This window comes from Entelurus aequoreus, linkage group LG21 (genome assembly GCF_033978785.1).
Source record: "Entelurus aequoreus isolate RoL-2023_Sb linkage group LG21, RoL_Eaeq_v1.1, whole genome shotgun sequence".
Classification (NCBI taxonomy): Eukaryota; Metazoa; Chordata; class Actinopteri; order Syngnathiformes; family Syngnathidae; genus Entelurus; species Entelurus aequoreus.
The window spans coordinates 1,544,727-1,569,848 of NC_084751.1; the positions used below are offsets into that span (position 1 = coordinate 1,544,727).

The 25,122-nt window shown below is 39.3% G+C and overlaps 1 protein-coding gene across 5 annotated transcripts in view; it reads left to right on the top strand.

The window, feature by feature from the left end:
* Nucleotides 1-18,348: 18,348 nt before the first annotated feature.
* opn4xa (opsin 4xa) overlaps nt 18,349-25,122 on the top strand; it is a 56,714-nt gene continuing 49,940 nt past the window's right edge. For 2 of the 5 annotated variants that reach the window (XM_062032163.1, XM_062032164.1), the window contains exon 1: nt 18,349-18,526. The gene's annotated coding sequence lies outside the window, so the exon portion shown is untranslated. The other 3 variants (XM_062032159.1, XM_062032162.1, XM_062032173.1) reach the window with 2 other exon arrangements.

Sequence of the window (25,122 nt, forward strand, 5' to 3'; positions counted from 1 at the left end):
GCCGATATCCAATATTGTCCAACTCTTAATTACCGATACCGATATCAACCGATACAGATATATACAGTCATGGAATTAACACATTATTATGCCTAATTTTGTTGTGATGCCCCGCTGGATGCATTAAACAATGTACCGTATTTTTCGGACTATAAGGCGCAGTTTTTTTCATAGTTTGGCCGGGAGTGCGACTTATACTCAGGAGCGACTTATGTGTGAAATTATTAACACATTACCGTAGAATATCAAATAATATTATTTAGCTCATTCACGTAAGAGACTAGAGCAGGGGTGGGCAATTAATTTTTACCAGGGGCCGCATGAGCAACCCGAGCACTGCTGGAGGGCCACATCGACAATATTTCAATTACATTTTGCTCAATATTATTTTTTATATATACCGTAAGATAAATAATAATGATAATAATAATAATACTTTCATTTAACCTAACTTAACTTTATGCCAAAAGCACTGCTTTGGAAATCATTTGTACCCCTTTCAGAGATCACATTTAGTTCCCCTTAAACATCCTCATGTTGCACAATGAAATGTAAGCGTAGGATGAAGTGTGCATTCCTGTAACTTTCTCTAGTAACAGCATTCCATGATTAATATCAATAAATTAACATTAATAATAAATGACAGTAAAATAAGCTCACGTATGACTGAGGAGTCATAGTGTAACTTTGTGTGGTGTTTGAGTTGTCCGACTTTTTGTGTGGCCATAAACGCACCAGTGGTTTAGTGCTATGCATGTTGGTGACAGATGACAAGTTGGTTTTGGCCTGGTTTGTACGGCAGAAAATGACTAGTTTTTCGAGATAGAAGTGTTTTACTCATGTTTTTGGTGTGGTTATGTCCGAATATAAACAGTTTTGCTCAATAAAGTGATCGATACAATTCCTGTCCTCGAAGCATCTCGATAGACGTTACAATAATTGAACGGTGTTCAATTGAACGGTGTTGACGAACACCGTTAGGGCCGCTTGTTGTCACTGTCACTCAAAGTTGCATTGCAAAATTACATAGAATAAATATGTTTATTTTGTTTAGAATTCAGATGGGATTTGATTTGGTGCGCGGCATATATTTGCTGTGCGCAGCGGACGCTTGAGCAGTGCGCAATTGCGCAGGCGCGCACCTTAGAGGGAACGTTGCTTGGCAGTCCATGTCTTGTTGAAAACACGCCATTCCTCATCAACTTTTCTCTTTTTAGCGTCTCGGGTGTAAACCGTGCATCACTTGTCGATGCATGTGCACCTTCACTCGCAGGTTACACACGGACACACGCCCATAAATAATACTTTTCAAAATAAAAGCAGCACAGTTGTATTGCGCGCACGACATAGATGTTTTTTCAACTTTATTTTGTCATTTGTGATTGCAGCTGTTCACATTCACTCACAATCACGCACACGCATACGTCCACACGGAAGTAATACAAATAACGCTTTTCAAAACAAAAGCAGCACCGTTGTATTGCACACTCGACATAGATACTTTTTAAAATTTATTTTGTAATTTATGATTGGCCTCACGCGGGCTGGACAGGGACGCACAAAGGGCCGGATGTGGCCCGCGGGCCGCAGAATGCCCAGGTCTGGACTAGACGTATAAGATTTCATGGGATTTAGCGATTAGGAGTGACAGATTGTTTGGTAAACGTATAGCATGTTCTATATGTTATAGTTATTTGAATGACTCTTACCATAATATGTTACGTTAACATACCAGGCACCTTCTCAGTTGGTTATTTATGCCTCATATAACGTACACTTATTCAGCCTGTTGTTCACTATTCTTTATTTATTTTAAATTGCCTTTCAAATGTCTATTCTTGGTGTTGGCTTTTATCAAATAAATTTCCCCCAAGAAATGCGACTTATACTCCAGTGCGCCTTATATATGTTTTTTTTCCTTCTTTATTGTGCATTTTCGGCCGGTGCGACTTATACTCCGAAAAATACGGTAACAAGGTTTTCCAAAATAAATCAACTCAAGTTATGGAAAAAAATGCCAACATGGCACTGCCATATTTATTATTGAAGTCACAAAGTGCATTATTTTTTTTTAACATGCCTCAAAACAGCAGCTTGGAATTTGGGACATGCTCTCCCTGAGAGAGCATGAGGAGGTTGAGGTGGGCGGGGTTGGGGGAGGTTATGGGGAAGCGGGGGGTGTATATTGTAGCGTCCCGGAAGAGTTAGTGCTGCAAGGGGTTCTGGGTATTTGTTCTGTTGTGTTTATGTTGTGTTACAGTGCGGATGTTCTCCCGAAATTGTCAAGACGGGGACTATGGGAGGGTTTGTTTTCCCGGAATGCAAAGGAAAGTTGGAGTGGGCAAGGCGTGAAGGTGAGGACATATTTATTTAAACACTAACAAAAGGAACAAACGAAAAGCGCGCACAAGGGCGGAAGTACAAACTTGGCTAACGAAAACAAAAGACTAGCACAAAGGCAAAAACTATGAACATGAAATATACAACACTTACTGTGGCATGAAAAACGTGCATGGAACAATGGCTTGGAATAAAAGGTAGTAGAGGGTAATCTTGGCATGAAGTGAGCAGAGGTAATGTCGCCAGACAGACTGCCTGGACACTGAAAGCTTAAATAATACCGACATGATTTGGGACAGGTGCGCGAGTGCAAAACGTGAGACAGGTGAAACCAATGAGTAGTCATGGTGACAAAACAAACAAGAGTGCACAAAGAGTCCAAAAACCAAACCGAACATAACCAAAACAAAAACATGATCAACAGACATGACAGAAATGTGTTTGTCATTCTTGTTTGGTGTGGGTTCACAGTGTGGCGCATATTTGTAACAGTGTTACAGTTGTTTATACGTCCACCCTCAGTGTGACCTGTATGGCTGTTGACCAAGTATGCCTTGCATTGACTTGTGTGTGTGAAAAGCCGTAGATATTATGTGACTGGGCCGGCACGCAAAGGCAGTGCCTTTAAGGTTTATTGGCGCTCTGTACTTCTCCCTACGCCCGTTTGAAAAGTCATACATTTTACTTTTTGAAACCGATACCGATAATTTCCGATATTACATTTCAAAGCATTTATCGGCCGATAATATCGGCAGTCCGATATTATCGGACATCCCTAGTTAAGACATCAAGAAGAAAAAGTTGGATGGACTGTGTGTCGGTTTTAAAAGTGCTCCCCCTCTGGTCAACATATGAAATAACAAGTGTGTGTAAGAAATTGAAATGCCAAAATTAAGTCAAAAAAACAAATAAATATGTACAGTATATAGAGACATACTGTAATAACTTGAAGTAAATAATGAGGATTTAGCTGACTTTATAATAATAATAATAATAATACCTGGTATTTATATAGCGCTTTTCTAAGTACCCAAAGTCGCTTTACATGTTAAAAACCCATCATTCATTCACACCTGGTGGTGGTAAGCTACTTTCGTAGCCACAGCTGCCCTGGGGTAGACTGACGGAAGCGTGGCTGCCAATTTGCGCCTACGGCCCCTCCGACCACCACCTATCATTCATTCAACATTCATTCACCGGTGTGAGCGGCACCGGGGGCAAGGGTGAAGTGTCCTGCCCAAGGACACAACGGCACGGTAAGAGGCGGGGAGCGAACCTGCAACCCTCAGGTTTCTGACACGGGCGCTCTACCCACTACGCCATGCCGCCCCTTAACTTAGAATTTCATGGCTGCAACACGTGCCAAAGTAGTTGGGAAAGGGCATGTTCACCACTGTGTTACATGGCCTTTCCTTTTAACAACACTCAGTAAACGTTTGGGAACTGAGGAGACACATTTTTGAAGCTTCTCAGGTGGAATTCTTTCCCATTCTTGCTTGATGTACAGCTTAAGTTGTTCAACAGTCCGGGGGTCTCCGTTGTGCTATTTTAGGCTTCATAATGCGCCACACATTTTCAATGGGAGACAGGTCTGGACTACAGGCAGGCCAGTCTAGTACCCGCACTCTTTTACTATGAAGCCACGTTGATGTAACACGTGGCTTGGCATTGTCTTGCTGAAATAAGCAGGGGCGTCCATGGTAACGTTGCTTGGATGGCAACATATGTTGCTCCAAAACCTGTATGTACCTTTCAGTATTAATGGTGCCTTCACAGATGTGTAAGTTACCCATGTCTTGGGCACTAATACACCCCCATACCATCACACATGCTGGCTTTTCAACTTTGCGCCTATAACAATCCGGATGGTTCTTTTCCTCTTTGGTCCGGAGGACACGACGTCCACAGTTTCCAAAAACAATTTGAAATGTGGATTTGTCAGACCACAGAACACTTTTCCACTTTGTATCAGTCCATCTTAGATGAGCTCAGGCCCAGCGAAGCCGACGGCGTTTCTGGGTGTTGTTGATAAACGGTTTTCGCCTTGCATAGGAGAGTTTTAACTTGCACTTACAGATGTAGCAACCAACTGTAGTTACTGACAGTGGGTTTCTGAAGTGTTCCTGAGCCCATGTGGTGGTATCCTTTACACACTGATGTCGCTTGTTGATTTTCTGAGGGATGGAAGGTCACGGGCTTAGCTGCTTACGTGCAGTGATTTCTCCAGATTCTCTGAACCCTTTGATGATATTACGGAGCGTAGATGGTGAAATCCCTAAATTCCTTGCAATAGCTGGTTGGGAAAGGTTTTTCTTAAACTGTTCAACAATTTGCTCACGCATTTGTTGACAAAGTGGTGACCCTCGCCCCATCCTTGTTTGTGAATGACTGAGCATTTCATGGAATCTACTTTTATACCCAATCATGGCACCCACCTGTTCCCAATTAGCCTGTTCATATGTGGGATGTTCCAAATAAGTGTTTGATGAGCATTCCTCAACTTTATCAGTATTTATTGCCACCTTTCCCAACTTCTTTGTCACGTGTTGCTGCCATCAAATTCTAAAGTTAATGATTATTTGAAACAAAAAAAAAATGTTTATCAGTTTGAACATCAAATATGTTGTCTTTGTAGCATATTAAAGTGAATATGGGTTGAAAAGGATTTGCAAATCATTGTATTCCGTTTATATTTACATCTAACACCATTTCCCAACTCATATGGAAACGGGGTTTGTAGTTTTCCTAAAAAATAGATATACCGGCCCCCAGACACATTTTTTTTCCTCTAAATTTGGCCCCCGAGTCAAAATAATTGCCCAGGCCTGGTTTAAAGTCATATCCAACAATTGCGAGAATGACTTTTTATGGTCAATATCGGCTACTGAGTTTCGTTTTTTAATGATTTCTGCTAGTGGTGTGCCTCAGGATTTTTTCTATGAAAAAAATGTGCCTTGGCTCAAAAAAGGTTGAAAAACACTGCAGTAGGGAGTCCTGGTCCCAAAGACACGACCATAATCCTTCACTTGCACTGAGACCATGATGGGACACGGCGGGATTACAGCGGATCAAAGAGTTCAAACTAGAACCTCATCAGCAGACATGCTGTAGAGCACTGGTCCCCAACCACCGGGCCGCGGACCGATTGGTACCGGGCCGCACAAGAAATAAAAAAAAAAAAAAAGTTTTTTAAAATTTTTTTTTAAAATTAAATCAACATAAAAAACACAATATATACATTATATATCAATATAGATCAATTCAGTCTGCAGGGATACAGTCCGTAAGCACACATGATTGTATTTCTTTATGAAAAAATAAATAAAAATAACCACTGATATAAAGGATCTTTGAGTAGAGTTTTTTGACAGATTACTAAAAACAGTGGTGATCCTGTCATATAAAGGATCTTTGCCAAGTGTTTTTAACAGGTAACTAAAAACAACAGTGCTCCTGTCATATAAAGGATCTTTGAGTATTGTTTTTTGGCAGTAGATTCCTAAAAACAGCAGAGTGGTCCTGTCATATAAAGGATCTTTGAGTATTGTTTTTTGGCAGTAGATTCCTAAAAACAGCAGAGTGCTCCTGTCATATAAAGGATCTTTGAGTATTGTTTTTTGGCAGTAGATTCCTAAAAACAGCAGAGTGGTCCTGTCATATAAAGGATCTTTGAGTATTGTGTTTTTGGCAGTAGATTCCTAAAAACAGCAGAGTGGTCCTGTCATATAAAGGATCTTTGAGTATTGTTTTTGGCAGTAGATTCTTAAAAACAGCAGAGTGGTCCTGTCATATAAAGAATCTTTGAGTATTGTTTTTGGCAGTAGATTCCTAAAAACAGCAGAGTGGTCCTGTCATATAAAGGATCTTTGGGTAGAGTTTTTTGACAGATTACTAAAAACAGTGGTGATCCTGTCATATAAAGGATCTTTGCCAAGGGTTTTTAACAGGTAACTAAAAACAACAGTGCTCCTGTCATATAAAGAATCTTTGAGTATTGTTTTTGGCAATATATTCCTAAAAACAGCAGAGTGGTCCTGTCATATAAAGGATCTTTAAGTATTGTTTTTGGCAGTAGATTCTTAAAAACAACAGTGCTCCTGTCATATAAAGAATCTTTGAGTATTGTTTTTGGCAGTAGATTCTTAAAAACAGCAGAGTGGTCCTGTCATATAAAGAATCTTTGAGTATTGTTTTTGGCAGTAGATTCCTAAAAACAGCAGAGTGGTCCTGTCATATAAAGGATCTTTGAGTATTGTTTTTGGCAATATATTCCTAAAAACAGCAGAGTGGTCCTGTCATATAAAGAATCTTTGAGTATTGTTTTTGGCAGTAGATTCCTAAAAGCAGCAGAGTGGTCCTGTCATATAAAGAATCTTTGAGTATTGTTTTTGGCAGTAGATTCCTAAAAACAGCAGAGTGCTCCTGTCATATAAAGGATCTTTGGGTAGAGTTTTTTGACAGATTACTAAAAACAGTGGTGATCCTGTCATATAAAGGATCTTTGCCAAGGGTTTTTAACAGGTAACTAAAAACAACAGTGCTCCTGTCATATAAAGAATCTTTGAGTATTGTTTTTGGCAATATATTCCTAAAAACAGCAGAGTGGTCCTGTCATATAAAGGATCTTTAAGTATTGTTTTTGGCAGTAGATTCTTAAAAACAACAGTGCTCCTGTCATATAAAGAATCTTTGAGTATTGTTTTTGGCAGTAGATTCTTAAAAACAGCAGAGTGGTCCTGTCATATAAAGAATCTTTGAGTATTGTTTTTGGCAGTAGATTCCTAAAAACAGCAGAGTGGTCCTGTCATATAAAGGATCTTTGGGTAGAGTTTTTTGACAGATTACTAAAAACAGTGGTGATCCTGTCATATAAAGGATCTTTGCCAAGTGTTTTTAACAGGTAACTAAAAACAACAGTGCTCCTGTCATATAAAGGATCTTTGAGTATTGTTTTTGGCAATATATTCCTAAAAACAGCAGAGTGGTCCTGTCATATAAAGAATCTTTGAGTATTGTTTTTGGCAGTAGATTCCTAAAAACAGCAGAGTGCTCCTGTCATATAAAGGATCTTTGAGTATTGTTTTTGGCAGTAGATTCCTAAAAACAGCAGAGTGCTCCTGTCATATAAAGGATCTTTGAGTATTGTTTTTGGCAGTAGATTCCTAAAAACAGCAGAGTGCTCCTGTCATATAAAGGATCTTTGAGTATTGTTTTTGGCAGTAGATTCCTAAAAACAGCAGAGTGGTCCTGTCATATAAAGGATCTTTGAGTATTGTTTTTGGCAGTAGATTCTTAAAAACAGCAGAGTGGTCCTGTCATATAAAGGATCTTTGAGTATTGTTTTTGGCAGTAGATTCCTAAAAACAGCAGAGTGGTCCTGTCATATAAAGGATCTTTGGGTAGAGTTTTTTGACAGATTACTAAAAACAGTGGTGATCCTGTCATATAAAGGATCTTTGGGTAGAGTTTTTTGACAGATTACTAAAAACAATGGTGATCCTGTCATATAAAGGATCTTTGCCAAGTGTTTTTAACAGGTAACTAAAAACAACAGTGCTCCTGTCATATAAAGGATCTTTGAGTATTGTTTTTGGCAGTAGATTCCTAAAAACAGCAGAGTGGTCCTGTCATATAAAGGATCCTTAAGTATTGTTTTTGGCAGTAGATTCTTAAAAACCATAGAGTGGTCCTGTCATATAAAGGATCTTTGAGTATTGTTTTTGGCAGTAGATTCCTAAAAACAGCAGAGTGGTCCTGTCATATAAAGGATCTTTGAGTATTGTTTTTGGCAGTAAATTTTTAAAAACAGCAGAGTGGTCCTGTCATATAAAGGATCTTTGAGTATTGTTTTTGGCAGTAGATTCTTAAAAGCAGCAGAGTGGTCCTGTCATATAAAGGATCTTTGAGTATTGTTTTTGGCAGTAGATTCCTAAAAACAGCAGAGTGCTCCTGTCATATAAAGGATCTTTGAGTATTGTTTTTGGCAGTAGATTCTTAAAAACAGCAGAGTGGTCCTGTCATATAAAGGATATTTGAGTATTGTTTTGGCAGAAAATTCTTAAAAACAGCAGAGTGGTCCTGTCACATAAAGGATCTTTGAGTATTGTTTTTGGCAGTAGATTCCTAAAAACAGCAGAGTGGTCCTGTCATATAAAGGATCTTTGAGTATTGTTTTTGGCAGTAGATTCTTAAAAACAGCAGAGTGCTCCTGTCATATAAAGGATATTTGAGTATTGTTTTTGGCAGTAGATTCCTAAAAACAGCAGAGTGGTCCTGTCATAAAGGATCTTTGAGTATTGTTTTTGGCAGAAAATTCTTAAAAACAGCAGAGTGGTCCTGTCATATAAAGGATCTTTGAGTATTGTTTTTGGCAGTAGATTCCTAAAAACAGCAGAGTGGTCCTGTCATATAAAGGATCTTTGAGTATTGTTTTTGGCAGTAGATTCTTAAAAACAGCAGAGTGGTCCTGTCATATAAAGGATCTTTGAGTATTGTTTTTGGCAGTAGATTCCTAAAAACAGCAGAGTGGTCCTGTCATATAAAGGATCGTAGAGTATTGTTTTTGGCAGTAGATTCCTAAAAACAGCAGAGTGGTCCTGTCATATAAAGGATCTTTGAGTATTGTTTTTGGCAGTAACGTCTTAAAAACAGCAGAGTGGTCCTGTCATATAAAGGATCTTTGAGTATTGTTTTTGGCAGTAGATTCCTAAAAACAGCAGAGTGGTCCTGTCATATAAAGGATCTTTGAGTATTGTTTTTGGCAGTAGATTCCTAAAAACAGCAGAGTGGTCCTGTCATATAAAGGATCTTTGAGTATTGTTTTTGGCAGTAAATTCTTAAAAACAGCAGAGTGGTCCTGTCATATAAAGGATCTTTGAGTATTGTTTTTGGCAGTAGATTCCTAAAAACAGCAGAGTGGTCCTGTCATATAAAGGATATTTGAGTATTGTTTTTGGCAGTAGATTCTTAAAAACAGCAGAGTGCTCCTGTCATATAAAGGATCTTTGAGTATTGTTTTTGGCAGTAGATTCTTAAAAACAGCAGAGTGCTCCTGTCATATAAAGGATCTTTGAGTATTGTTTTTGGCAGTAGATTCTTAAAAACAGCAGAGTGGTCCTGTCATATAAAGGATCTTTGAGTATTGTTTTTGGCAGTAGATTCTTAAAAACAGCAGAGTGGTCCTGTCATATAAAGGATCTTTGAGTATTGTTTTTGGCAGTAGATTCTTAAAAACAGCAGAGTGCTCCTGTCATATAAAGGATCTTTGAGTATTGTTTTTGGCAGTAGATTCCTAAAAACAGCAGAGTGCTCCTGTCATATAAAGGATCTTTGAGTATTGTTTTTGGCAGTAGATTCTTAAAAACAGCAGAGTGGTCCTGTCATATAAAGGATATTTGAGTATTGTTTTGGCAGAAAATTCTTAAAAACAGCAGAGTGGTCCTGTCACATAAAGGATCTTTGAGTATTGTTTTTGGCAGTAGATTCCTAAAAACAGCAGAGTGGTCCTGTCATATAAAGGATCTTTGAGTATTGTTTTTGGCAGTAAATTCTTAAAAACAGCAGAGTGCTCCTGTCATATAAAGGATCGTAGAGTATTGTTTTTGGCAGTAGATTCCTAAAAACAGCATAGTGGTCCTGTCATATAAAGGATCTTTAAGTATTGTTTTTGGCAGTAGATTCTTAAAAACAGCAGAGTGCTCCTGTCATATGAAGGATATTTGAGTATTGTTTTTGGCAGTAGATTCCTAAAAACAGCAGAGTGGTCCTGTCATATAAAGGATCTTTGAGTATTGTTTTTGGCAGTAGATTCCTAAAAACAGCAGAGTGGTCCTGTCATATAAAGGATCTTTGAGTATTGTTTTTGGCAGTAGATTCTTAAAAACAGCAGAGTGGTCCTGTCATATGAAGGATCTTTGAGTATTGTTTTTGGCAGTAGATTCCTAAAAACAGCAGAGTGGTCCTGTCATATAAAGGATCTTTGAGTATTGTTTTTGGCAGTAAATTCTTAAAAACAGCAGAGTGCTCCTGTCATATAAAGGATCGTAGAGTATTGTTTTTGGCAGTAGATTCCTAAAAACAGCAGAGTGGTCCTGTCATATAAAGAATCTTTGAGTATTGTTTTTTGGCAGTAGATTCCTAAAAACAGCAGAGTGGTCCTGTCATATAAAGAATCTTTGAGTATTGTTTTTTGGCAGTAGATTCCTAAAAACAGCAGAGTGGTCCTGTCATATAAAGGATCGTAGAGTATTGTTTTTGGCAGTAGATTCCTAAAAACAGCAGAGTGGTCCTGTCATATAAAGAATCTTTGAGTATTGTTTTTGGCAGTAGATTCCTAAAAACAGCAGAGTGGTCCTGTCATATAAAGAATCTTTGAGTATTGTTTTTTGGCAGTAGATTCCTAAAAACAGCAGAGTGGTCCTGTCATATAAAGGATCGTAGAGTATTGTTTTTGGCAGTAGATTCCTAAAAACAGCAGAGTGCTCCTGTCATATAAAGAGTCTTTGAGTATTGTTTTTTGGCAGTAGATTCCTAAAAACAGCAGAGTGGTCCTGTCATATAAAGGATCTTTGAGTATTGTTTTTGGCAGTAGATTCCTAAAAACAGCAGAGTGGTCCTGTCATATAAAGGATCTTTGAGTATTGTTTTTGGCAGTAGATTCTTAAAAGCAGCAGAGTGCTCCTGTCATATAAAGGATCTTTGAGTATTGTTTTTGGCAGTAGATTCCTAAAAACAGCAGAGTGCTCCTGTCATATAGAGCACAAGACGTAGAACAATTACGACAGAAGAGAACATGCTGGAACTGGCTGTTTTTGTGTGTATGGAGTAAACAAACAGTGGAGGACATAAACGGTAACATGAAGCGAGGCCTCCCCGCCAGCTACCTTGCATGCATTGCAGCTGCACGTATTGTAAGGTGAACATTTGGAGGTGTTTGGGGATGGAGGACAGCTCGCTCCCAGCTGCTAAAGTAAAGCTTTCAGGGGTGAGAGGTCACAGACAGCGGCGTGGTCTCACACGTGTCAGAAGACTATTTACAACAGGATCGAGAGGCCCACCTAGGACCACCTACAACACAGCAAAGAGTGATCAACACCACCACCCACTAGGGGGCGACAAAGGTCTCTCCATAGTGGGACTGCGGGCTCAACGTGCAGTCAAACATTTTTTTTGGGGGGGGGGGGGGACTTAGCCTCTAATTCACAATCCTTATGTGGGACAAGATGCACTGTAAGTTATAAATAAACTCTCTATTTAATCAATAAATCAATCAAAGTTAATTTATAGAGCACTTTTCATACACAGGCAAGTGGCAAACACAAACTACTGTACAAAAAAAAGAGAAGAAAACAAACACTACTGACAATAACAAAACATCTAAAAAATGGTATGACACATTGGATAAAATATTAGTTGAAAAATAATATAAATACTACATTAATAACAGTGTAACATTGAGAGAATAATAGTTTTAATTGTAATAATTTTAATTGATTGATTTAATCTTTTATAAGTAGATTGCACAGTACAGTACATATTCTTTCATTCTCAAAATAATCTTACTTATGTCATCATATGTAATATGACTTACTTCACCAATTATTATTTATTTTTATTGTGATTACTTATGGATTATATTGTGAATAAATTGAGAACAGGAAGTGAACAAAAGTTTTAGCAACTGTTGTGTAAAAGAAAAAGGGGTAGGATTAAATAAGCTCTGCTTCTTCGTACTCCTTTTCGAACATGTTGAAAAGACAAACTGGAAATTGTGATGTTGTATGCTTGCATGTTCCAAATAAACTCAAACTCAAACTCATATTTCGTACAATTGACCACTAAATGGTAACACCCGAATAAGTTTTTCAACCTGTTTGATTCGGGGTCCACGTTAATCAATTCATGTTAATTAAGATAGAAAACAACAAAAAAGTTGAACATGATCAGTAAAAAGCCTGATTTAAAAAAAGTGTGTCTTTATTCCGCCTTTAAAGCACTCTAAAAACCTCCACTCACGTTTTATAAGTATATATGTAATGTAGTAAAACAGGCACATTCATTGTAACACGTAATATTGACCTACTTTGATCATTTTAAGCATACAGCAGCGTAGGGCTGGGCGATATATGGAATATACTCGATATATCGCGGGGTTGTCTCGGTGCGATATAGAAAATGACTATATCGTGATATTGGAGTATACGTTCTCACGCAGTTGCTTTTAGCTGCGGGCATTACACTACAAGCTCTTCTCACTCTTTCTAGTCTCTCCTTCTCAGGGCCGGCCCGTGGCATAGGCCGTATAGGCAAATGCTAAGGGCGCCGTCCATCAGGGGGCGCCACGCCAGTGCCACAAATGTTGGAGGAAAAAAAAAAAAAAAAAAAGTTGGTACTATTATTTCTAAATACAAAAATAATCCCACGTTAATTAAAATGCAAAGTAAAGCCTATTTAATAAAAATATTATTTGTTACAACATTACACCTCCTCCCGTCCCCCCGCACGGTGCGCCCCCTCCCTTCCCGTATCATGACTCTTTTTGGACGTCACCACATCAAAAAATCAACACAAGATGTCAAAACGGCCAAAACTGTCAGGTGCCCAGGGAAGAAAAAATAGAAAAGAAGAGGAGGAGAAACGAGAAAAAGACAGAGGTAGCAGGTATACGAGTAACGTTAGCCTACATGAAATTATTTGTCTGCTACAGAATGTGATAGTAACCTGGCTTTTTAGCATTAAGTTAATGTTACATGATTCGGCAATTGCTAATCAATAAATAGCTAGTTCTGTTTTAACGTCGGGTTAATATTGTGGAGGGGGCTAAATTGTTATGGAAAATAATAATGTAACGTTAGGTATTTACAGTACTCCCACCTTACATTCCTCAGGGACATTTGTATTACATTTTTAAGCAAGTGTTTTTTGTTTACATTGTTATTGCCTTCTGGTTAGCTAATGTTTGCCCTGCAGGTAATAGTCACTTTTCCACCCCTTTATATATTAGGTATAGTTGTAAGCCTAGTTGTTAAAGTGCACATCATTAATGTTAATTAAACAATATCACATGAGAGGGAATGCTGTTTTTTAATTTGAGCACTGCTGTGATTCGGTTAAAGATAATCATAACATAACATTGTCATATAATATATTATACTGTTACTTTGCATTCTGCTATTCAGCATTTCACTGTAATGATGACAATAAATTGAATCTAATCTAATTTGCATATCAGTTAATATCATACATATATCTCCTTGGTTGTTCATCTATATTATATCATTTCATTTTATTCCTGGAATCATATGTTTTTATTATTAGACTGTAATACTTCACTGCCGATGTGGGGGGGCGCCTCCTAAAATCTTGCCTAGGGCGCCAGATTGGTTAGGGCCGGGCCTGCTCCTTCTCACAGAGACATAAAACAAGTTACACTGATGGAAAGTGTAAGGATGGAAAGGACAATGCAGGTATAAATAGACTAAATATAGCGATATAAAATATAACATATATACGTAATATTTACATAATATATGTACAGTACATTATATATACTGATATATTATGTCTATATCATATATACAATATATAACAATTACCATGTACAATATTACAGTATATGTGACAGCTGCAGCATAGAGTAAATCCAGCAGAAAATAGAAAATAGACATTAAAAACAAAGCGAAGTAGCTAACATAGAAGGTGTCAGGTAATAGACAGATATCAAATCAAATCAACTTTATTTATCAAGCACATTTAAAATTGACCACAGGGGTAGCCAAAGTGCTGTACAATGGGCAGGTTAAAAGATAATATGAGTACCGAGCAAACACAACACAACACAAACAGAACACGATAAAAAATAAATAAATAAAATAAATATATCATCTATTGCTTATTTATTCTCAAAATGTAAACAGTTTCAATTAGGGATGTCCGATAATGGCTTTTTGCCGATATCCGATATTCCGATATTGTCCAACTCTTTAATTACCGATACCAATATCAACCGATACCGATATCAACCGATACCGATATCAACCGATATATGCAGTCGTGGAATTAACACATTATTATGCCTAATTTGGACAACCATGTATGGTGAAGATAAGGTACTTTTTAAAAATAATAATAAAATAAGATAACTAAATTAAAAACATTTTCTTGAATAAAAAAGAAAGTAAAACAATATAAAAACAGTTACATAGAAACTAGTAATTAATGAAAATGAGTAAAATGAAGTGTTAAAGGTTAGTATTATTAGTGGACCAGCAGCACGCACAATCATGTGTGCTTACGGACTGTATCCCTTGCAGACTGTATTGATATATATTGATATATAATGTAGGAACCAGAATATTGATAACAGAAAGAAATGGGGGGAGGGAGGTTTTTTGGGTTGGTGCACTAATTGTAAGTGTATCTTGTGTTTTTTATGTTGATTTAATAAACAAAAACAAAACAAAACAACGATACAGATAATAAAAAAAACGATACCAATAATTTCCGATATTACATTTTAACGCATTTATCGGCCTGCCGATATTATCGGACATCCCTAGTTTCAAAGATGGGCAGTAAACTAAAAAGGAAGTTTGCAAATATTAGTAAAATTAATCTATTAATATTTTTTTACTATATGGAAAGTACTTCTGAGTTTATCCAACTTTGGGGGGAAACAATAGAACTCACAAAGAGGGTTGAATCATTTTGAGTTACTGTATTAGTATAAATCATACATATTTATACAATTTTTTGTATCACATTTGGGGGTGGGGGAGCTGTATAGCAGGTGAATATTCCTCAAAACATACACTACCGTTCAAAAGTTTGGGGTCACATTGAAATGTCCTTATTTTTGAAGGAAAAGCACTGTACTTTTTAATGAAGATAACTTTAAACTAGTCTTAACTTTAAAGAAATACACTCTATACATTGCTAATGTGGTAAATGACTATTCTAGCTGCAAATGTCTGCTTTTTGGTGCAATATCTACATAGGTGTATAGAGGCCCATTTCCAGCAACTATCACTCCAGTGTTCTAATGGTACAATGTGTTTGCTCATTGGCTCAGAAGGCTAATTGATGATTAGAAAACCCTTGTGCAATCATGTTCACACATCTGAAAACAGTTTAGCTCGTTACAGAAGCTACAAAACTGACCTTCCTTTGAGCAGATTGAGTTTCTGGAGCATCACATTTGTGGGGCCAATTAAACGCTCAAAATGGCCAGAAAAAGAGAACTTTCATCTGAAACTCGACAGTCTAGTCTTGTTCTTAGAAATGAAGGCTATTCCACAAAATTGTTTGGGTGACCCCAAACTTTTGAACGGTAGTGTATACTTTTGTATTTTGTATGCACTTGTGTTGCATCACATTTACTTTCCAGACAAGATAGTAACATTAGAACAAGCGTGAGATGCTATCAGAAGTGTGTGTGTGTAAAAATGATTTTGCCACCATCCAGCACCCCCCGCGACCCCAAAAGGGACAAAGGGTAGAAAAATGGATGGATGGATGGATGCTTTCAAATCGAATGAATTACATCGCCCTCTAGTGGACACTAGAGGCAGCTAGGCATGTTTGTTCTGCAAAAACTGCCGTCCGTGGCAGTTAGTACGAGGGTGGTACTAAAGTGTTCATTATTGCTCGCACTGCGTCACCAGATTCCATCCATCCACCCATTTTCTACCGCTTGTCCCTTTTGGGGTCGCTGGAGCCCACCTCAGCTACAATAGGGCGTAAGGCGGGGTACACCCCGGACAAGTCGCCACCTCATCGCAAGTCATGAGATTCGACATTTTCAATTAGAGCTGAGTTTCCAACCCGATCATAACATGGTCAAAAAGAGGCAGCCTTGAAAAATGGCGGCCTGGAGAGCAGCAGCATTTATAGGGTTGTTTGGGTTCAAAGCAAACAATACGCTCTTTAGTAGGAAACAGGAAGAGGATGTAGAAGAAATGCATCACCGAGGGGAAACCGCAAGGTGCTTCCAAACATGTTGGTGTAGCCAAAGAATGCAATGAACGTCACGCTCGGCCGATCGTAACCAAACATCCAATTTGTGTTTTGAAGGCGTCAGCCGTCATGTTGCTGCTGTGTGTGATTGCGTCACACTGTCACAGCTGATCCACGACCGTCCTCAACATCCTCCGAGTGTGTTTAGACTGGATCCTAACATAACACTAACAAGACAGGAGAATTACCGAAAAGGAAACTCCAAAAGAACCCAGACTTCCTCAAGCTACGATAATATTTCCGGAGAGAGTGACCCCACTAGTGGGTAGGGAAGTCTTTTGTGTAACCCTGCATGGACACACACTTACACTGCTGTGTTGTTGGCAGATTAAAGACCATATATGTGCGACTAAAGTGCTCATGTGTTTATTATTCTCAGAATATATATATTTTCCGGACCAGAGGGCACAATATTTTGTTGCAAATAAAGCAATAAAAATGTATTGTATGTAATTTATTAGAGATGTCCGATAATATCGGGCTGCCGATATTATCGGCCGATAAATGCTTTAAAATGTAATATCGGAAATTATCGGTATCGGCTGTGTACACGGACGTAGGGAGAAGTACAGAGCGTCAATAAACCTTAAAGGCACTGCCTTTGCGTGCCGGCCCAATCACATAATATCTACGGCTTTTCACACACACAAGTGAATGCAAGGCATACTTGGTCAACAGCCATACAGGTCACACTGAGGGTAGCCGTATAAACAATTTTAACACTGCTACAAATATGCGCCACACTGTGAACCCACACCAAACAAGAATGACAAACACATTTCGGGAGAACATCCGCACCGTAACACAACATAAACACAACAGAACAAATACCCAGAATCCCTTGCAGCACTAACTCTTCCGGGACGCTGCAATATACACCCCCCGCTACCTCAACCCCGCCCACCTCAACCTCCTCATGCTCTCCCTGAGAGAGCATGTCCCAAATTCCAAGCTGCTTTTTTGAGGCATGTTAAAAAAAAATAATGCACTTTGTGACTTCAATAATAAATATGGCAGTGCCATGTTGGCATTTTTTTCCATAACTTGAGTTGATTTATTTTGGGAAAACCTTGTTACATTGTTTAATGCATCCAGCGGGGCATCACAACAAAATTAGGCATAATAATGTGTTAATTCCACGACTGTATATATCGGTATCGGTAATTAAGAGTTGGACAATATCGGAATATCTGCAAAAAAGCCATTATCGGACATCTCTATAATTTATTATAATTGTTGTATTGCTTTATTTTCCTATGATACTGTATATATTTATATAAAGGTTTATTTGAAATAGAGACAGATACAGAAACGTAGTTATCCAATGTATGCACTTAGCAATAGTGCTACTTGTTTATCACTCAGCTTCTAAAAGTTGGAGCTCATCCTCCTTATTTTCAGGCTCAAAAATAAAAGGTTTTGGATCATTATTTGTCCCAAAGTTGTCTTGTTGTCTCCGACGATTAGTAATAGCTGTTGTTGTCGAAGAAAATAGTGAACGTTGTGATGCGTTTGTGAAATCAATGCGTCGCCGTATGCTTAAAATGGGCAAAATGTTACTATGAATGTGCCTGTTATACTACATTATACTTACAGCGTGTATATTTAATGTTTATGGAGGGTTTTCAATGTCTTTTAGAGGGTTTTACAGGTGGAATAGAGCTTCCATTAGCTCCGTTGTTGGCTACCTCGTACTTGTCATATATTACAAATTAGAATGCATAAAAACAGAAAGATGTATTTATGTCTCATATAAAGATTGTAAATGATAAAAAAAAAAAAGTGCAGTTCCCCTTAAAGAAAAAGATTAAAAGTGCTACAATACTGACATTAAGCTTTGGCATTGAAAAAAACAAATTGTAGTATTGACACAGGAAATAAAACGGACACATTTAAAGGCCTACTGAAAGCCACTACTACCGACCACGCAGTCTGATAGTTTATATATCAATGATGAAATCTTAACATTGCAACACATGCCAATACGGCCGGGTTAACTTATAAAGTGACATTTTAAAATTCCCGCCACACTTCCGGTTGAAAATCTCCTTTGGATATGATTTATGCGCGTGACGTCATAAAATGCACGGAAGTGTTTGGGCCCTATTGGACACAATACACAAAGCTCTGTTTTCTTCGACAAAATTCCACAGTATTCTGGACATCTGTGTTGGTGAATCTTTTGCAATGTGTTTAATGAACAATGGAGGCTGCAAAGAAGAACGTTGTAGGTGGGATCGATCGGTGTCTTAGCGGCTAAGTACAATACTTACAGCAACACAACAAGGACTACTTACCCTGATAGAAGACGCCTAGCCGATGCTTGCCGCCAAACCCACGGATGAAGTCCTTCGTCGCGCCGTCGATCGCTGGAACGCAGGTGAGCACGGCTGTTGATGGGAAGATGAGGGCTGGCTGGCGTAGGTGGAGCGCTAATGTTTTATCATAGTTCTGTGAGTTCCGGTTGCTAAGTTGCTAAATTAGCCTTAGCGTCGTTAGCAACAGCATTGTTAAGCCTTACCAGGCTGATAATTTTTAACCGTGTAGTTACATGTACAGGTACATGGTTTAATAGTATTTTTGCTCTTCTGTCTATCCTTCCAGTCAGGGGTTTATTTATTTTGTTTCTATCTTCATTTGAGAACGATGCTAGCACGTTAGCTCAGTAGCTAAGTGTGTCACCGATGTATTGTCTTGGAGATAAAAGTCACTTTAAATGTCCATTTCGCGTGCTCGACTCTCATTTTCAAGAGGATATAGTATCCGAGGTGGTTTAAAATACAAATCCGTGATACACAATAGAAAAAGGAGAGAGTACATAGTTCTGTGAGTTCCGGTTGCTAAGTTGCTAAATTAGCCTTAGCGTCGTTAGCAACAGCATAGTTAAGCCTTACCAGGCTGAGAATTTTTAACCGTGTAGTTACATGTACAGGTACATTGTTTAATAGTATTTTTGCTCTTCTGTCTATCCTTCCAGTCAGGGGTTTATTTATTTTGTTTCTATCTTCATTTGAGAACGATGCTAGCACGTTAGCTCAGTAGCTAAGTGTGTCACCGATGTATTGTCTTTGAGATAAAAGTCACTTTAAATGTCCATTTCGCGTGCTCGACTCTCATTTTCAAGAGGATATAGTATCTGAGGTGGTTTAAAATACAAATCCGTGATACACAATAGAAAAAGGAGAGAGTACATAGTTCTGTGAGTTCCGGTTGCTAAGTTGCTAAATTAGCCTTAGCGTCGTTAGCAACAGCATTGTTAAGCCTTACCAGGCTGAGAATTTTTAACCGTGTAGTTACATGTACAGGTACATGGTTTAATAGTATTTTTGCTCTTCTGTCTATCCTTCCAGTCAGGGGTTTATTTATTTTGTTTCTATCTTCATTTGAGAACGATGCTAGCACGTTAGCTCAGTAGCTAAGTGTGTCACCGATGTATTGTCTTGGAGATAAAAGTCACTTTAAATGTCCATTTCGCGTGCTCGACTCTCATTTTCAAGAGGATATAGTATCCGAGGTGGTTTAAAATACAAATCCGTGATACACAATAGAAAAAGGAGAGAGTACATAGTTCTGTGAGTTCCGGTTGCTAAGTTGCTAAATTAGCCTTAGCGTCGTTAGCAACAGCATTGTTAAGCCTTACCAGGCTGAGAATTTTTTTTTTTTTTTTTTTTTTTCCAAATATTTTTATTGAATTTTGCAGACAATACAGCATGATGGATCATGGCAACAGCAAGTTGGAGTATCTGCACATTTTTCAATATGTAACATAACAAACCCCATCCCTTACAATACCCACCCACTTAATTCCCAAGGTAATTGTCGCCTAGTGCCCACAACAAATATAGACACACATGAATATATGCAAACTTAGCTTCAATCTAACAAACTATATTGAGGTAAATAAAGAGTAAATAAGGTAAAATAAATAAATAATACATAAGATATACAATAAAATATAACGTAAAAGTAAATAAACACAAGGAATGAGGGTGGGGTGGGGGGGTCTTCAGCGGTCAGTTCTGTCTAAGTTGTGTTACTCGAATCGCTTGGGGTGATGTCAAGCTTGTCCCTAATAAGGTCCAGGAGGGGGCCCCAAGTTTTATGGAAAGATGCCACAGATCCTTTCTGCAAGAACCGAAGCTTCTCTAATTGCAGACACCGCAAGAAATCTTGTATCCAACTGTTATGGCTCGGCGGAGACGCAAGCTTCCATTTAAAAAGAATTGTACGCCTAGCCAGCAGAGTCGTTAACGCAATGACATGACGAGCGGTTGCCGGTAAACCGTCCACCTGCGGAACGCCAAAAAGGGCAGTCAGCGGGCTGGGTGTTATTGTTCTATCAAGGGCCTGCCCGACAGTGTCAAAAATAGCCGACCAAAAACTTGAGAGTTTTGGGCACGTCCAGAACATATGCAAATGGTCAGCTGGGGATTGTCTACAGCGGTTACAAGCGTCGCTATGGTTGGGGTATATTTTAGCCAGTCTAGCATTAGTGAAATGTGCTTTATGTAGTATCTTACATTGTATTAGGCCATGCCTAGCGCATATAGATGATGAATGCACAAGCCTCAAAGCTTCTCTCCACCGCCCGTCAGGTATAGGTGCCCCAAGGTCATGCCCCCAGGATTCTCTGGCAGGTGAAGGGTTAAGTGGATTCAGAAAGCCGATTTCATTATATATTACAGATATCAAACGTCGTTTGTCAGAGTCAAAGGAGAGAAACCGATCAATTTCCGCTTCTGGGGGGCGGTTGGGAAAATGAGGAAATTGTTTTTTAATAAAATGCCTTATTTGAAGGTATCGAAAGAAATGTGTATTAGGTATATTGTATCTTGTTGACAGAGAAGCGAACGAAGAGAACACTCCATCGTGGTACAGGTCGTTGAGGATTTTAAGGCCGTTAGTTGACCAGGTGCGAAACGCAGAATCAGAGCAGGCAGGGATAAAGGCGGGATTGTTCAAAATCGGAGCACCGCTGGACGCTTTGTGCAGGCCATGATGTTTCCTAAATTGAGTCCAAATTTTAATAGTATTTTTAACAACTGGGTTTAGGGAGGTCCCCAATGAACATAAGGGTAGCTGTGAGCAAATCACCGTGTGCAGGGAACCATTAGACGATGCTACCTCTATGTGAGCCCAAGGTGGACAGGCGGCTGGGGAGTCGCAGCGGACCCAGTACAGAAGTTTATTAATATTGCAGGCCCAAAAATAATTTCTAAAGTTTGGAAGTGCTAGACCACCCTCCGTCATAGGGAGCTGTAGAATGGCTTTCCTAAGGCGGGCTGGCCTGTTTTGCCAAATGAAAGCAAGAAGTTGTTGATCAAGGCCAACAAAAAATGATTTGTTGAGACATATAGGGATGTTTTGAAAGAGATATAAAAATTTCGGAAGTAAAATCATTTTTATGAGGTTAATGCGGCCAACCAGGGATAGGGGGAGGGCAGCCCACCTGGACAAGTCCGATTTACATTTGTCTAACAGTGCTTGAAAGTTTTTGCGAAACAGCTCTGTGGGAGAATTCGAGACAAACACGCCCAGATATTTAAAACCGTCCTCCGAGATCCTAAAGGGGAATTGTGAGCGCGGGAGTGACCTTGCCAAATTATTCACAAAAAATAGTTCGCTCTTCTGAATATTCAGTTCGTACCCTGACAAACGACCGAACTGATCTAGAATCGATAATATATGGGGAAGCGAGGACGATGGGTCCGAAACGAACAACAGAAGATCATCTGCATATAGGGAGAGCTTATGAACCCGACCGAAACGAGTGATACTCTTAAATTCCTCCAAATTCTTAAGCCAAATAGCAAGCGGTTCAATGGCTATATTAAACAGCAAGGGTGAAAGCGGACATCCCTGCCGGGTCCCACGCTGGAGAGGGAAGTAAGCTGAACGGATGCCGTTAGTATGTACGGAGGCAAGCGGAGTCTCGTACAGGACTCTAACCCAAGAAATAAATTTAGGATCAAAACCAAATTTCTCCATAATAAAAAATAAATAGCCCCACTCCACCCTATCGAACGCCTTCTCTGCATCCAGCGCCACCACAACCTCCGGAGTATCAGATGGCGGAGTGAGAACTATGTTCAACAATCTTCTGGTATTGAAGAATGGATGACTCCCTAGCATGAAGCCTGTCTGATCAGCCGAAATTATTGAGGGCATCACGGTTTGAAGACGTGTAGAGAGAACTTTCGCCAGAATCTTGCAGTCCATGTTCAAAAGTGAGATCGGTCTGTAGTTACCACAAGAGGTAGCATCCCTGTCTTTCTTAAGAAGTAATGAAATGGAAGCCTCTGACAGAGTCCCTGGTAAGCGGCCGGCGTTGAAGGAATCATTGAACAGTCTTGCTAAAATGGGGGATAACAGTAATGAGTAAGCCTTGTAAAATTCAACTGTGAAGCCATCAGGGCCGGGCGACTTTCCATTTTGCATAGATCGAATTGCCTCCTGTATCTCTGACGAGGAAATGGGTCTACCCAGCTCCCTGGCAATGTTTACATCAATGCAAGGATATGTTAATGAATCGAGGGGGTTGGGGCAAATCGCGGAGATAGGAGAACATTCAGAAGTGTATAATTTAGTGTAAAATTCAGAAAAACACTTATTAATATCAACTGGATCAGAAGTATAACTACCATCGGGTAGTCTAATTTTGGGAATCGACCGCGATGCGCAAGCAGTCCTGGCCCGTTGAGCTAAAAGTCGGCCGGCCTCGTGTCCATGTTCATAGAAGCATTGTTTGGATTGTCGCAGTTGTCTTTCTACTATGTGCGTCATAAGCAGGTCATGTTCCGAATGTAGCAGAATACGTTTTTTATACAGGGATGGAGATGGACAAACAGCGTATACATTGTCGAGGTCGAGGAGTTCTTCAGCAATTTCCGTCAGCCTAGCCCTCTCAGTCCTCCTCATCCTGGAAATATAAGCGATCACCTGTCCCCGGACAGTAGCCTTAAGTGCTTCCCACAAGATGCTATTTTCAATGTCAGGGGTGTCATTAAACTCAATATAGGTACGAATTTCTGTTTCAACAAAATCTTTGAACTTAATGTCCGAGAGCAAGTGAGAGCTGAACCTCCACATTGTGCGGCCGGTCACACCTTGCGGAAATTTAATGTCGACTGAGATTGGCGCGTGGTCAGAGACGGCTATCGGGTGGTAGTCGCATGCGTCAATACAATGTTATCTATTAAAAAGAAATCAATACGGGAAAACGAATGGTGAACGTGCGAGAAGAATGAAAATGCCTTCCCATGCGGGTTCCTGAATCTCCAGGGATCTGAAAGTCCTACTTGGTTTGCATAAGATGACACAGCCTCAGCTGCTTTGGATAGTGTATTTCGAGTATGGGAGGATCGATCAAGAATCGCATCCTGGACTAAGTTAAAATCCCCGCCTACGATTATGCGGTGGCTATCGACGTTGGGGATCCTAGCAAAAAGTCTTGTGAAAAAAGTGTCATCATCCCAGTTAGGTGCATACACAGAGACTAAAATTACGGGTGTGTTCTGTAACCACAACATAGCGACCTTCATTATCTTCTATAACGTCTGCTGGCTCAAACATAACACGCTTATGGATAATTATGGCCGAACCTCTAGCCCTAGCAGAAAATTTGGAATGGAATAAGTGGCTCATCCAAGACCTCTTAATACGGAGAATTTCTGATGTCTTCAGGTGTGTTTCTTGCAGAAACATAATGTCCCCTTTAAGATGCTGCAGTCGAGTTAAGACTTTACCAATTTTGACAGCGTTGTTCATGCCCTTGGTGTTCCAAGAGATGATACGCACTCCGCCACTCGTCATTCTACCAGCATCCGCCATCTATTAGACCCCAACAGTAAATCTGTGTGACACGCCTTAGACCCCACGGGGAGGGACGGGAGGGAGAGAGGGAAGATATAGCAGCAAAAAAATAGAAATAACAAAATAGTACAAAACACCAAACTAGTAATGACAGAAAGACACATTTCAACAAACTCCAACAGATTAGAATGCAATTACCCTTACTACCCACCCTAAATAAGAACCTTATCTGAGCTCTCTCGCTCTTACTTAGCCTAACTTGACTAATGTTAACTTCCGGAGTCTCCTCCCTTACAGTAGCAGTAATGAACTCCATAAAGCGAAATAAGAATTTAAAGTGAGCCTACTATCATGAGACGCATCCCAACCTGAGTGTATAGTAATATAGGAAATATTCAACCGAAATAAACAAACAAGGCACATACCAAAAATGTACAGTGCACTGCACCAGTAGCTTTAGTGATGTTTTTTGGACCAAGGAGTGCCTCATAATGTGCATACGAGTAACTAGTTCAGATTAAAACAAATTAGGATGCATAATCAAAATGTGTTACAAATAGCTTGGCCCCTCAGGAAAAAGAAGAAAGAACGCCCGGTACGAAGCGGAACAAACGAACAGACCAAAAATAGTTACGACCATCCATGTTGGAAATGATGTGACCACCGTTAGCCAGTGTGTAAATTGCAACACTCAAACATGGCTTCCTATTATGAACACACGTCTAAAATGGTGGTCAAGGCTTAGAACAGCAAAACAAACATAGGCCCACAATGTCCACAGTGAATGTAAAGTTGTCATAAGTCAGGCCTCTGAAAAAGTTGGAACTTACAGTTTTTATTCCAGGAGCTGCACAGTCCTGGTGCAAATTGTTGTCATGTCCAGCCGTATTGTAGTGGTAAATAGCCGTCCAAGCCCATCAGGTATCTTGCGTGCGGATTGATGTCAAGAAGTCCTCA